Below are 14,535 nucleotides of genomic sequence, written 5' to 3' on the forward strand. Positions count from 1 at the left end.
CGTCATCAGTGAGATTAGTGGTCGTAACACAAAAGACGCGTGACATATGATATAAAAAACACTTTTTATTGCTTAGAATGTATGGAATGGGATGTGATGTGATGTGCATTCAAGCCATATCTTTCCTTGCATGTTTCTATATCCGAATTGATCGAATTTTTGGGGTAATTATAGTGGTTTTAGCTGTGATGCCAAGTAGAAAAGTTCAATTCTCTTACAGATTCTCCAACATTCCGATAGCCAAAGAAAATTGTGATCTATGATGTGAAAATTTTACAACATCCGAATTTACTAGTAATTAAAGAACAAGCGACTAATTAGGTTTTTAACTCGTTTTTCCTCCACTTTTTCGATTTTTATTACACGCTCTTTAAAGTGTTTAATATTGAAATTTATTTTCTAAAGGAAAAAAAATATATTTAAAATTTTTATTATTAGATACATTCCTATTTATTTTTAAATCACTTCTCATAAAATATAAAATAAATAATAAAATAAATGAGTTCGGATTTTAATTTATAATTATTTTCTTTTTTTTTTAGATAATAACTCTGCATTAACTTTCACCTGTCTTTTCACAATACTACAATTTGTTGGTTATTACAATATTTATCAAAGAAATGAAAACAAAGGTAATAAATATATTTAATTCGAGCTGATTTAATGATTTTAATTAGTTTATTTTTATTATAAGTACTCGAAAAATGTAGCCGAAGATTTATTGAAATTTGTGTAAAATTTTTACTTAATTATTTAAATATAATATAATTTAATTGATAAAAAATTGTTCTTTAATGTAGATATTAAATTATAAGCTTATTAAATATAAAAGTACGTTAATATCAATTTTATATTCATTTCCTTCATCCTGCTGTTTGAGTGTCCGCTTGATTTGTCGAAAATTAAAGACCTAAAGAGTTAAAGTTTTAAGATATTAATGGATACAGCCTTCTTGCACATTATAAAATTATTAAAGTCATCACTTCCTCATCTATTACATTATCCTTTTCCATATGTTATGATCATCTCAGCATCTTAAGCGAAAACAGAGTTAGAAAATTGAAATTTTAGTTTGTTTATCGTGTTTATTTGTCTATCTATCAATTTGTATAGAATTTCTTTCAAGTTAATACTTAATTTATGAGACTGATAGAGATAGCACGAGACTATCATCTCGTATCACTAAATTTTACATATACAAAATTAAAAAAGAAATTACTCGAATTACTTGTTATATTTTTAATTCAAAAAGAAAACATTTTTTGATAATCTAGACGTTAGAAGTTCTATATTTTACCAAATATTATCGTAATAATTTAACGAAAGAATCATTAAGATGACAAGCTTTAAAAGGAAGGTGCATATCTTAAAAAATTTACATATAGGGCCTACTTTTAGCAATAAAATCTAATAAATTCAAGTCTTTCATATGAAAATTTTGAAGACATACCTAAACATTTTATTATAACTTTTTTTTTCTTTTTAATAAAAATGTTTAAAAGTTATAAAACATGACTGTCATTCTAAATGGCGTGACTAACATTTTACGAGATATCGTGACTTCTTCCTTCTCATCACACAAATAGAACGTGTGCAACGGATTTCCGAATGCTCAAATAAGTGAGATGACTGATGTGAATCTTAAAATCTGTAATATTTTACAGCGCACCTAATGTCTTGATTTGTTTTTACAAACGTAAAAGATGTAGATAACGTCATTCAAAATTTCCATCTTTACTTTAACAGAACGCCCAGTTCCGGTGTTATCGTCATTTTGCTTCTACTGAATCTTACAGATTAAAAATTTCTTGTTTATTTTAAAACCTTATCATTTAAAAATGTGTTTGGAGAACTTTTAATGTCTTGGGAAAGGAAAGTTTTTTTTTAGAATAACTAAAAAAACACTTGGGCTTTGTCTGAGAGACTTGGCGATCTTGTTCTGCTTTTAATTTTGGCCAGCAGGTGGCGCCCGATTAGCAGTACTCATTATTGCTTGATTTCCATAGAAAAGTAAATGGCTACCATTTGTCAAGACAAAGTGCTGAACGCTAAACTTCATTACCAGGAACCATGTTGAAAGCTTCATTTCTTCCTATTTATTCTAATGAGGAAATGATGAAAATTTTCTGTCGCCTTTAATTCCCTTGATAGGAATTAAGGATAATTTATCTCATGGAGTACTTAAACTGGTCCTTTTTTTTGTGTGCATATAAGTATATATATACACACACACACGTATATATACATACACCGCTCTTATTTTTATTTAAAATTCAAAAATATTAATCAAAATAAATTTGTCAGCTCGAAACACATTTTTAACTTAAAAAAAATTAATTCCAAAAGTTGTAAAAATAATTTTTAAAAAAGCTTTTATATCATTATGTAATTTTATTTATTTTTAAATCATTTTCTCTCCTTCGTCTTAAACTAAAATTTATCCCTTTCGACTCGAATTTAATTTGCTAAAATTATTGTTTTCTAATCATAAATATTTCCGTCAGTTTTTAATGGAAATTAATCTGTCAAAATTACTCGGCGTCACACATCAAATTTAAATTAATTTTGCTTGACAAGTGTCATAATTAGAGACACCCTTGTTACGTCATATGCGAAGTTATATCAGAGAAAAAATTAAAAAAATTAAAAAAAAGTATATTTTCTAGCGTAACTTCCTCTTCACAAAAATGAAGAAGGAAAAAAAAAAATATTCTGTAAAATTAATGACTAATTCATACCATCAAGACTTAATATCTTTTTTCCATGATGAAAAAATAGAAATTATTTTGTGATAATTAAACAAAATGATACTCTATTACTAAATGATAGAGATACAAAAGTTTGCGTGCTAATTACCTAGAAGAAGAGAAATAGAATCAAAAATGTATAAAGTATATTTTTCTACTACAACAATAAATCTTTTTGATTACATGTCAAAAATTTTCAAACTAATTTTAAAATAATATATGGTTTTTTTTTATTTTTTCTTAAATCGTTCTTCGGAATTTTTGAATAGAAGTTAATATATACAAAATTTTAAAAGAATTATATATAACAGTTTATTGTTTTTAGTGTTTATTTTCAATATTATATGTTATTTTTAAAGTGTTGTTTCTGTAACAAGTAATGATCTTTCTCTAGTTGTTAAAATTGAAAAGAAGAAAGTTTATTGATTGAAATCTTAATAATTTTATATAAAAATTACAATCGTTTATTACATAATGCTATAAAGTGTATCGATTATTCTATTCTACGTGTTAGAATAATAATCGATTATATCTAGTAAATATACAGTAATATATAGAAACTTGTTTTCTCTTTATAAACATTTTTATATAGATTAAATTGCAGAAAACCACAATATAAACTTTTATAAATCCATTATGTTACTTGTAAATGTTTTGTAAATAAAAAAAGAAGGATATATGCAAATTATTGTACCGAAATATGTTCAAAACATTCAAGAATATCTATTTATTTAAACGGAAATAGTGTATAAAATAAGTCGTAATTCCTTTTTAGAGAAAAATATATTTAATTCTTTTTGGAAATACAGAAATGTTGAAGATTATTGGTTCAAAGTAGTATCCATACAGAAATTGAATTTCCAACAGCTGCTAACTTAAAACTCATATCTGGATAGAATATGAACGAGGAAGAGAGAGAGCGAGAGAGAGGATAAGGAAGGTGGGATAGAAAAATCTCCCCCTTTACACGAGTTAACGCTTTTTCCTGCGTCAAAATTTTTAATTTTAGCCGCTTGACGAAAATTGCCTGTTCTTATGGAAGAGAACTAACTTATGGAAAAGAAGAATAAGAAAAAAGAAAAAAATCCGTTAGAAATTTTAATATCCAACAACTACAGGAAAAAGACTGGTGGTAAGATGTTGGTACAAAATTGATATATCTGTCAATTCTATTTTTTTGAAGCAGACGAGATGGCATGACCTTGGAAATCACCGTCTGACTATGGCATCTTTTACAATTCGATCCCTTATCCTTTAGAGAGACTGAGTCTTATCTAAATCCTCGGGTGGGAAAAATTCCTTTGGCTCTGTAATCTCGACACTACGCATCATTGACTTGTTTCCTGGCAAGCAGGCAGACTAGAGATTAAGAGCATCTGCGGACTGTAGATTCTCCCCTTTCGAATACTGCTAAAGAATTGAGATAAAATCATCCTCATCTGTGTTCTTATTAATATAGTAAACCACGATGCGAGATTGGATGTTTAGAGTAATATTTTACATATTGTTTATTATTACATTACGGAATTCAATTATGGATCGCGAGTTTTCTCTTTCCCAGATTCTTTATCTTTCTTTAAATAACATCTTGTAGACAAATATGAGGCAATTTAACGTTATATCGTGGTTATTCTGCTGTTTTATTCTTTCTAGATCTCTGGCTTGTTCTTGGTATCATTAACTCTATCTAATTATAGACTTAATTTAAATTTTAATGTTCCATTTGGAAAAGTTATTAAAAATCAATAAAAATCTTGAAGGTTTCGCCTGAATTTTTATTGACTTTGGCATTACTCTCTGGAATTAAATTAAAAAAAAAACTTAATCAAATTTGACTTAATGCATAGCAATACCTATGTTTCATAAGTATGTCATATATAGATTTAAATGCAGATTTGAAAATGGTTTGTTACTGCGAGAAATTTTTTTCATTATGTTATAATGCATTTCTCTAAATGTACTGAACAGAGAATCATATTTTTACTTAAAATTTTATAAATTATTTACCTAGAAAATATAAAATATGGTAATAAAGTGAGCAAATTTTGAACATGATTTATAATAGTTAAATACATAATTAACTCATAAAATTTAAAATATTAAACATACTTTTATATCTCCGTATTTTATATTTTTAGGTAAAGAATGTATAAAGTTATAAGTAGAAGTATTAAATATACCTTTGTTATAAATATATCGGTACAAGTGTCTTTAAATGTTTAAACTTTAAAATTTTTATGTCATGCTTATAAATATCGATTCTATTATAGAAAAAAATTCAGATTTCTTGAAAAATACAATTGTTATTTTTCTCTTACATGTATTTGCAACTAAAAATTCGCTTATTCAGCAAAGTGTATTCTTGCCACATGGTTGACTCTATGAATAATCTAATAGAAATTTCTCTGACAGTACACTGGATGACATAGAGTACAATGAAATCACGCTCTGACAAGCACAACATATATTAGCGAAGAGTCTATACCTCCTATTCTAACCGATTGAAATACAAACTTTGCTCCTACTAGATCACGGTATTCATTCAGCGAGTTCTTTTCTTTAAAGATTTTGTAAAAGACTAAATTTAAGAATTAAATTTCAATAAAGATATTACAAATTTATTTAAAAAAAACTATTAAATTCTAATGTTTATTAAAGTTAATTTTAAAAATTAATACTTTAGGAATTAATAATGGCAATTTCAAAATTTGAATTCAAAATTTCAAATTAAAAAAAAAAAAATAGTTGCAAATAGAGATTATTGGTTAAATAATAAATGGGCGTGACTCAAAAAATTACAAATAAGAGCGTGCGGTATTGTTATTTTTAAATTTAAAATTGACCAATAAGGATTAATTAAAGAAAAAAACGGCATTATTTTTTTAAATTTTAAATTAACCGATACGGATTAATTGAAAATTACACAAAGTTTTGCAAGAGTTTAATTTATTTAATTTTTCCATACATTAATTTAAAAATAAAACGAATTTTTCATAATTTAAAAAAAATATACAATCTTATATTTTATTCATTAATTCAATACTAACTTAAATTTAAGAATTAATTAAAATTAAAATAGCTAGTTGTAACTTTTTAATGTTTAAAAAATTAAAATTTTAATAAAAACATATTCTAATTTTTGTCAATTATTTTTCATAAAATGGGAAAACATTATTAAAAATAATTCGGCATTAAAACTTGGAATAGGGAAGGAGGAGAAAAAAAGAAATACGAATAGAAAAAGAATTTAATTTACTTCAAAAAATAGAGCTTGTTAATTAAATTTCTTAATTACTGCTAACCGTAAACAAAAGAATGACTGTACTTCTTACTCCTGTTAAGTTGAATAATGAAGGGAAAATTAACGAGTGTTTTTCTGATTAAAATCTGCGGAAACGTTCCAGCTGTATATATTCTTTACTGCTATACTATATATCAGCATATGTCATCTCTAGCCTTTAGCTCATATTTTCACTATTGTTGCTTAATTTACGATAGCTATCTTAACGATAGTTACTGTTTATAGTGTCTTATTATAGCTATATAATGGGATCATTTTAATTTTAATTTACGTCTAGAATCCGTAACAATTTAATTACATTAAACGACAGCTTTGGTTAATTTAATTCGAGTTTATTACTCCATTATTATTGCTTAACCTATTAATAGTTTTAACCTATCACTATAGTGGTTTAACTTAAAAAATTTTTTATGTTCCCTTCTCAAGAATGTATAAGTTATATATGGTTATTTTTTATAAAGACTTTTTTTATGCTTATTGAAGTGTATAGAATAATTAAACTGTGAAGAAGTATTCACAAGCTTTATACTGTATAAGGAAAATTTAATTGTACAAGCAATAGTATAATAACAGCATTTTAATATTAGGCTCTGTATGTTGTGTTATACCTTTCGAGATATACTTTTGCATAAATAAATCAAATATATTAACTAAATGCAGAATTTCAGCTCTTTTAACTTCAAGAAAAGTGTAATTTTATTTTTTATATCTGCTGAATTTGCCATATTTTATTACAATTATCCAAGATACGTGCTTGAAAATTACATATTTACCAGTTATTTTTATTTTTATGAATTTTGTAGACTGACAAACAGACAAACGAATGAACGAACGTATAAACAAAACAACAAAAATAATGCAGGGATTACTTTTATTCATTAAAATTAAGCAAATAGCATGCAGTATAATATATGATTAAAATTAAATTAAATTGAATACTTGAAATAAAATCTACTACTTTAATCACATTTCGATATTTGTTACAAATTCTCCCATTAGTTAATTTAAATTTTGGAGATCAAATTAAGTAAATAAATCAATTCAATACTAGGATAAAGTCCATATTATTATAAGTAAATTAAATGGGAAAAAATAACTTAATTTCTGTTAAAAATGGTTATATTTTTTTTTCAGGTTTGGCTTGTCCCTAGAGATAATTGGAAGTTTTAAATAACACTCCATACATTTCTTTCTGGTGGAAAGAAGGAGGGTTAATGTGATTTCAGCTCTTGACGAAGAGGAGTTTATATAAAAAAAAATATATTCACAGTTTTCCACGTAGAGTGGTCGAATTACCATATAAATTAGCGACATCAAGCTTTGGTGAGATTAAAACAACAACTCAACTCCATTTCTCTAGGTAAGTTAGTTATCGATAAAATAAACGCTAAGTATGTTGTTTAAAGAAGTTAGTCGAACAGAATTGAAATTGTTTAAGCTGACAATTGAAACGTGAGTAATTGGCAAATTATTCCCCATTCCCATTTTGAGGCTGCAGAAGTCATTTTCTGAGACAATCTTATTAACTACTACTTCAAGTAAGTAACTTTTGTGATAATTAATATACAAACAAAGCTAAAATCATTATCATTTTTTAACATAATTTCCATCATTTATATAAATTTAAAAATTATAAAATTAAATCTAAATTTAATTTAATATTTAAAACAAAATTTTTCAATTAAATTAGCATCTAAAGTTGGTTTTGAAGAGTAAAATTTTAATTTAAAAAAAAATTAATATTCGAAGTTTTATTTTCTTTTATTATTTTAAAATTCATATCATCGAAGCGAGAAATATTTTTTTTATAGAAAACTTTAGAAGTTTAGTTATAAAAAAAGAAATAAAAATTTTGATTTTCTTTTTTAAGAATTGATAATTATTGAAGCGTGCGACTGATTTATAAATCTTTTGCATAAGTGAACGGGTGGGTTATCTACTTTTATTTATTTTCTATTTCAATGAAGGAGAAAAACAAAATATTGAAGAAGAAACAAAGAACCCTCTCGAGAGAAATGCGATAATCTTCATTGTTCGCTCTCAGTATCTCACTTCAATGTCTTCTCTTCTGGAAGATTTTTCAAAAGTAAACGAAATTATTTTGAATGATTTGAAAGGTTTTCAATAAAAAAGTAAAAAAAAACAACATCAAATCCATCAAAAAATTACTTTTCTCTTTTAATTAAATTAACTTCTAGATGTTGATAATATTGATTTGTATGTTTTTTAAAGTTTACCTTTCACACTAAAATCGCGTAATTAAAAGCAAAAGAGAAGAAAAAAATAATAATAATTACTTGATGTATCAAGTCATTTCATTTCGCTATTTTTCAATTTATAAATCAATATTTCAATGGCTAAATATAGAATGATAGAATAAATTATACATTTTAATTCATTAATATATAAATAAAGTAGTTAGTATTGCTTATAAATATAAAATTTAGCTTTTAAATTTTGAATTATTCGAATTTAAAAATTTATAAAGTAGAATCAACTTAAAGAATTTTTTTTTTAAATTAGTTTCCGGATGTTTAAATTGCTGTAACGTTCAAATTATTTGCATTTCGCAAGCGGAAGCAAAGAACCAAAATAACGTTACTGAGAAATAATTTATCTAACGTTATTTTAGTTCTCTACTTGCTTTCAGTTGTGAAATGCGAATAATTTAAGCGTTAAAGCCATAGAAATTTGAAACTACTTAAAATAATTCTTTAATTTTAATATTTTAAAATGAAACCCCTGAAAGTTTTCTGTATAATATTTTATTATGTGATAAATATTTTATATTTTCATAAGTTTAAAAAAAATATGATGAAACTCCACAAATCTTGGCACCATTGTTGATACTAAATGAAAGAAGAAATTGTTAAATTCCCATCATGAATGATTAAATAAGTTGTTTATGATCTAATTCTCATAGAAACTAAACTATATTTGATAACATTTCAACATATATTAAAATATAATCAAAGATTGAAGCGAATTAAATTAATATTTTTGATCTTTTCTCATTTGTTAATATAATAATTGCTGCAGCATTTTACTAAATTGACAAAAACATCAGATAAGAAAATAAAGTTGATTGGATAATTCAAATTTAAACGGGTAATTTAATTACCATCAGTGGTAATTATCAAATAAATGACGTAGGCGACGTCAGTAAATATATTTAAAAAAAACGGAGCAAAGCTTCGAGATTTTAGAAGTATATTTGGATAAGGATTTCCGACCACTTATAGATCGAAAGTTTCTGTTGACAGGCATAAGAATGTATTTACTGGTTGGATAAATAATGTTTTCATTCTTACTTCGTTTGATGGTTTCACAAATATTGACTCGGCTGGATTAGAACTGGATCTGAGAAGAGAAAGATGGTCAAGCAGAGAAAAGAAGTCAAGGAAAGAAATACTACGAAGCGACGTTTGCTTTTCAGATGAATGCCATCGGCGTTGTTCTGAAATAGTTAAACAAATTTTTCTCTTCCGAAAGACTCCTGAATTATATTATGAAGTGAGCAATCGAAGCAAAAGCAATTTATGTCCAAACCACAAAGCTATGCGACATGATTAAAGCAACTACACCCATTCCAGTTAATCACGGATCGTATATCTCATAAATTTCCTTTAAGCACCAAAGCTTCGTGATGTTTTGTACAAAATTATTCTTATATAATGTTTGATTTCTTTATTTAAAAATATTAAACATTCTTCTAGAGTTGCTTTAATTGAAAGCATTCACTTTGAGTCAAATTGATTTATATGTTTTAGTTAGAATTTTTTTTATAAGGAAAACAGATAATTTAATAAGAAATTTCTGTATAGGATCAAGAAAATAAGAGATTATATATATTTTTCTCGATATCTTAATAATGATATTGAAGATAAGTCAGGCATCAGTACTCGAACTCATCGATATTCTCGAGTCATTGCTTCGAAACAATCGATATGAAACCAGACCAGTCGAGCTTTAAGGAACAGAACTTCTAATATCCGTTGATTAACAAGCACGAAAAGAGCTCTACTTCACGCCCTTGTAAACTTTAATATATCCTCTTCCATCCTACATTACAGTGTTTCGGCAGAGTGTTCATTAATTTCCTGCCATTGCTTAGAAGAGATCGATAGTGGCCAAACTCAACGGCAAAGCGTGTAAATCTTCTAACCTCTTACTTTAAAAGACGGTCAAGAATGTTAAGTTTAAATTTCCACTCAAAATATATACATATACAGTATATTTAATTTTATGTACTAAATCTACGGTTACATTCTCTTTAACTCGATATCATTAACTCGACCAGAAGTGGCATTTTTATAAGAAAGTTCATCAGGTCTTCTAATCCAGAAATCCCCACTAAAATAGATCAAAGAAGTCATTTATACAATAGATCCCGCTGATTGAATTCTGATCCGCCTGCACAAAAGTAGGTTACGTTCAGTAGTGTGAACCTTTCGGGAATTTTATTACAGGCGGGATTAAAGAGAATCCACTTAAGAAAGTTGAAAAACTATTCGATAGAAGTGTTATTGCCAAACTGTGATATAAAGATAGATGTTTTCTCGCTACTGGCAAGGGAATAATTTTATAGAATGGTATAAGAAAAATGAAATTTCAGCTGAAGCACAAACAATTGCCATCTTATTAATTTTTGATAATAATATAATCTTTTAAAATTCTGATAATCTTTTCACTGTGATAAGTATATTATATGGTACAGTACTAGTCTCATATAATGCATATCTAAGGAATTTGTTATAAAGGTCGAGAGATTTTTATCTTCTATTGAAAATAGAATGGCCCAAAACTAAGCTAACAATATGAATCGCTTGACAAACGATTTTAAATAATTTGTTTGAACAAATTAATTAATAACTTATTTACAAACTCCACAAAAAATATTCAAAATGAGACCTCTCTTGATCTCATTTTGAATAATTTTTGTAAAGTTTTACGTAATAAAGCATAAGACAGAAATTTAACCCTTATAATAGTTTGTGCCAGCTTCTATTATAATTATTATCTTTGTAACTAGTCTTGTATACATTGTCTACATAGTGTCATAGCACATATTCCTGTAGATCAAATTCAACTATTTTTAGATAAAACCTAACATTTAAATAATAAAGAAATGTTTGTTTTTCTTCAAAAGAATAAAGCATTTTTCGATTTCTTAAATTATTTTTCTTTAGAAAATGTAAACATAAAATTATATTTGTATATAATTTATTCTGTTGATAAAACTAAAACATATATTTCTTTATTTTATACCAAACTTAGTAGTTAAATCATAAAGAAATGTATAGTTTAGTTACACCCACAGAATATAATTTTATATTTATATTCCGCAAAGAAAATATACTAGATCAGTATATATTTTATGATAGATAGTAGACTTATCTTTCATCCAGTTTCATCGTCTATAGCAAGATGCTTGACACGAAACATCCAACATCTTATCCTTTTAAGAATGATCCATCAGAAGTGGTTCTGGTAAATTCTATCCATTTGATACGTGCTTTTATTTTGTCTTCGGTAAATCAAATATATTGTTAATCGACAAAATAAATTAATAAAAAATGTAAATCGTAAAAAAGTAATCAAAATTTTATTTCGTAGATATCCGACACTTCACACGAATATGTTTCATGGTGTCACGAATATTGCGTGATCAAACTACATTTTTTTCTGTACAAGAAAAAATTTATTATTCCTATCAAAAATATTTATAAGTTTTTTATCGTCAATTGCATTAATCTATATTTATAAAGAATTATTTTCTTCTTATTTATAATATAAAATATACATTGAAGTAAAGTATAAAACATAAAACATATGTATAAATTTTATACCTTCAATTGCATTCATTTATATTAAATAAAAACGTGAAGAAAAAATATAAATTAAGTAAAATACACAGTAAAGTAATAAAAAATATGTATAAATTTTATATCCGCAATTGTATTAATTTGTATTTAGAAAGAATAATTTTCTTTTTATTTACAGTATAAAATTAAACGCGAAAAACCATTATCGAATAACGTGTAAAAAACGATAAATTTTAAATAATTACAAACTATCAAGTCATAATTAAAACTTATATTAATTTTTACAGCTCGGATTACACACACATACACACTCTTCGCTAATAAAACGAGATTAAAAATCTTTCATTAAAGAGACGTAAAATGTACTATGTAACGTGATAAACACGAAATTATGAAGCAATCAATATAGACTACACATAAAATTAACCCGTAATCCGGTGTAAAGAACAATCTTTTCTCACAATGGCTCGTAAAGTTAACACCTAGCCATCAATTTCGAGTTAAAGTACATTAGAATAATCCGTTCGTTACATTGCAATTAACACCAGTCAAGGTTTTTATCCCCTTCCCTTTAAAAATATTTATATGTAAGCTTTATATATGCACACACACACACACACACACATATATATATATATAAAGCAATGATCTTGAAGAAAAACCGATCGAGAGAAATTTCCAGTATGGTTGGTTCATTTGTCAGTTTAAATTGGTTTTCCGATAACCTAGTAAACCGATCTTTTAACCTCACTTATCTTGTAATGAAAGGTTTTGATATCGTGCATCAACTTTTAGAGACCCTTCAAAACTATAATGATATGGAATATAGTACTTAGTTATTATCGATCTAACCAAAATATTGTCTAATGTAAACGAAAACTTTAAAATTTTTTTAATAGATCTTTTTTCTTTTTTTTAATTTTATAGCAAAACTTGTTTTATTCGCCATTAATTCTGCTTGTTTTTTACTTAGTTTAATTTCCATTTAAAATATTTTATAGAGAAATAAGTTTCTTTACATTTTTTAAAAATTTCTTAAAGTATATAATCGATTTTTTTTAGCTTTTTGATTAGATATTTAACAAAAATATTTAGCAAAATTCACATATAAAGAACTTAAAATAGATTTCTTCTAAAAAAGAATGTTATAAATAGATTTAATAGAATTTTAATGAGTGAAATTTGTAATGATTCTACCATATGTACAAGTGAGATTTAATGATAAAAACTCCCCATCCCCTCCTTCAAAAACGCATTATAAAATTCTTAAATTCTTTTAAATTATAGATTGATTTTTTTAAAAAAAATACCATTATATTATTTCTAAAAATACATTAGAAATTTGATTAGAAGTCGAATTAAGTCGTCATTATAGTAAACACGTTTATTAAAAAGTACAAAAGAGAGATAAAGTATCTGTAAATGTTTAGTTTTTGTCACAAAACAAATTAAGTGTCACCGAATACTTAAATGGCTATTTTAGGCAACAACTAGTTAATTTGAGAAACCTTCAAACAATAACAGTATGTTGACATAGTGTAGTATGTCACACAAAATGGCTTCTTGTTTGTTTACCTAAATTAGATCATTTATCAACAGTCTCTACTAAATTTAATTTAGCAAGTCTTAAAACTTTGCTCATATATTCCTACTTTATACACACAAACACAAGCGCGCACACATATATATACACATTAAATAGAGATAGATATATGTGCCTCGATAAAAATTTATTGCGTTTGTAAGTTGTCGATCCTTTATACTACTTCAAAATCGCTGCAATTGTTCGTCAACATGAAAAATAGTTGTCATCATAAATGAAGAAAAAAGAATTCTGTGATTCGAAAAGAAATAAAAGATCTTTCCCGAAGAGATGGACAAAGTGAGATAAAAGACAAACCCGTTTGTAAAGACAGTTGATATATGTCTCCATCTTCTTCTATAGACAGTCTCCAGAAAATAGAGTAAAGTATATCTTCTTTCTCTCTACCATTAGAAAGACTAACAACAAAGTGTAATAACGTATAACAAATATCCCACAGTAAACTATCTACATGGGTGGTACCCCCTTCAATCTTTTTTCTTCTTTTGTTTCTAGGGCAATTGTTTGGCACTTCACTCTGATCTCATCTTCATCTCTTCAAGGTAATAAAATCTTCCAGCTTTATAACTCTTTTAATAAAATAAATTACTTATTTAACGCATATTTATCTATTAAAATTAATAAAAAATTTTTAAATTATAAATTAGGGTTTAATTTTTAATATTCAACCCAATTTACCCCATATTTACAAGGAAAAAAATGTAATACCGGAACATTTGTATAATTTATAAAATAAATTTGGTTTTTAACTTTATAAATCTATTTATTTTTTAATATATTTTAAAAATAAATAAATTAGTTTAATAATTTAAGTTTTAGTAAAGCTTTTGGAATGGTTTCTTTACATAATGGAGAAATATCCAGAAAGTAGTATCTAAACCCAATGTAAGTTTTGGAGTAGAAAAGTCCATTTATCTATCTTCTTCCAACTGTGGATTTTTCCTTTTAACCTGTTCAAGGAAAATAAATGATCTCTTTCTCCACCGAGAAACATTATTTCCCTTTTTCTATTCCCCATTTTTCTCCCCTTACTAAAAAGAGAGTAGTCAGCTTCACATA

The 14,535-nt window shown here is 26.0% G+C and overlaps 1 long non-coding RNA gene across 1 annotated transcript; it reads left to right on the top strand.

Annotated features, from left to right (window-relative positions):
- Positions 1 to 543: 543 nt before the first annotated feature.
- LOC111612836 lies at positions 544 to 8,137 on the top strand. Its single transcript, XR_002754682.1, has 4 exons — positions 544 to 632; positions 7,183 to 7,408; positions 7,487 to 7,586; positions 8,016 to 8,137. It is a non-coding gene; the product is annotated as an uncharacterized LOC111612836 (long non-coding RNA).
- Positions 8,138 to 14,535: the final 6,398 nt, after the last annotated feature.

The sequence above is a fragment of the Centruroides sculpturatus genome, unplaced genomic scaffold (assembly GCF_000671375.1).
Source record: "Centruroides sculpturatus isolate CEXI.00-Female unplaced genomic scaffold, Cexi_2.0 scaffold112, whole genome shotgun sequence".
NCBI classification, from domain to species: Eukaryota; Metazoa; Arthropoda; class Arachnida; order Scorpiones; family Buthidae; genus Centruroides; species Centruroides sculpturatus.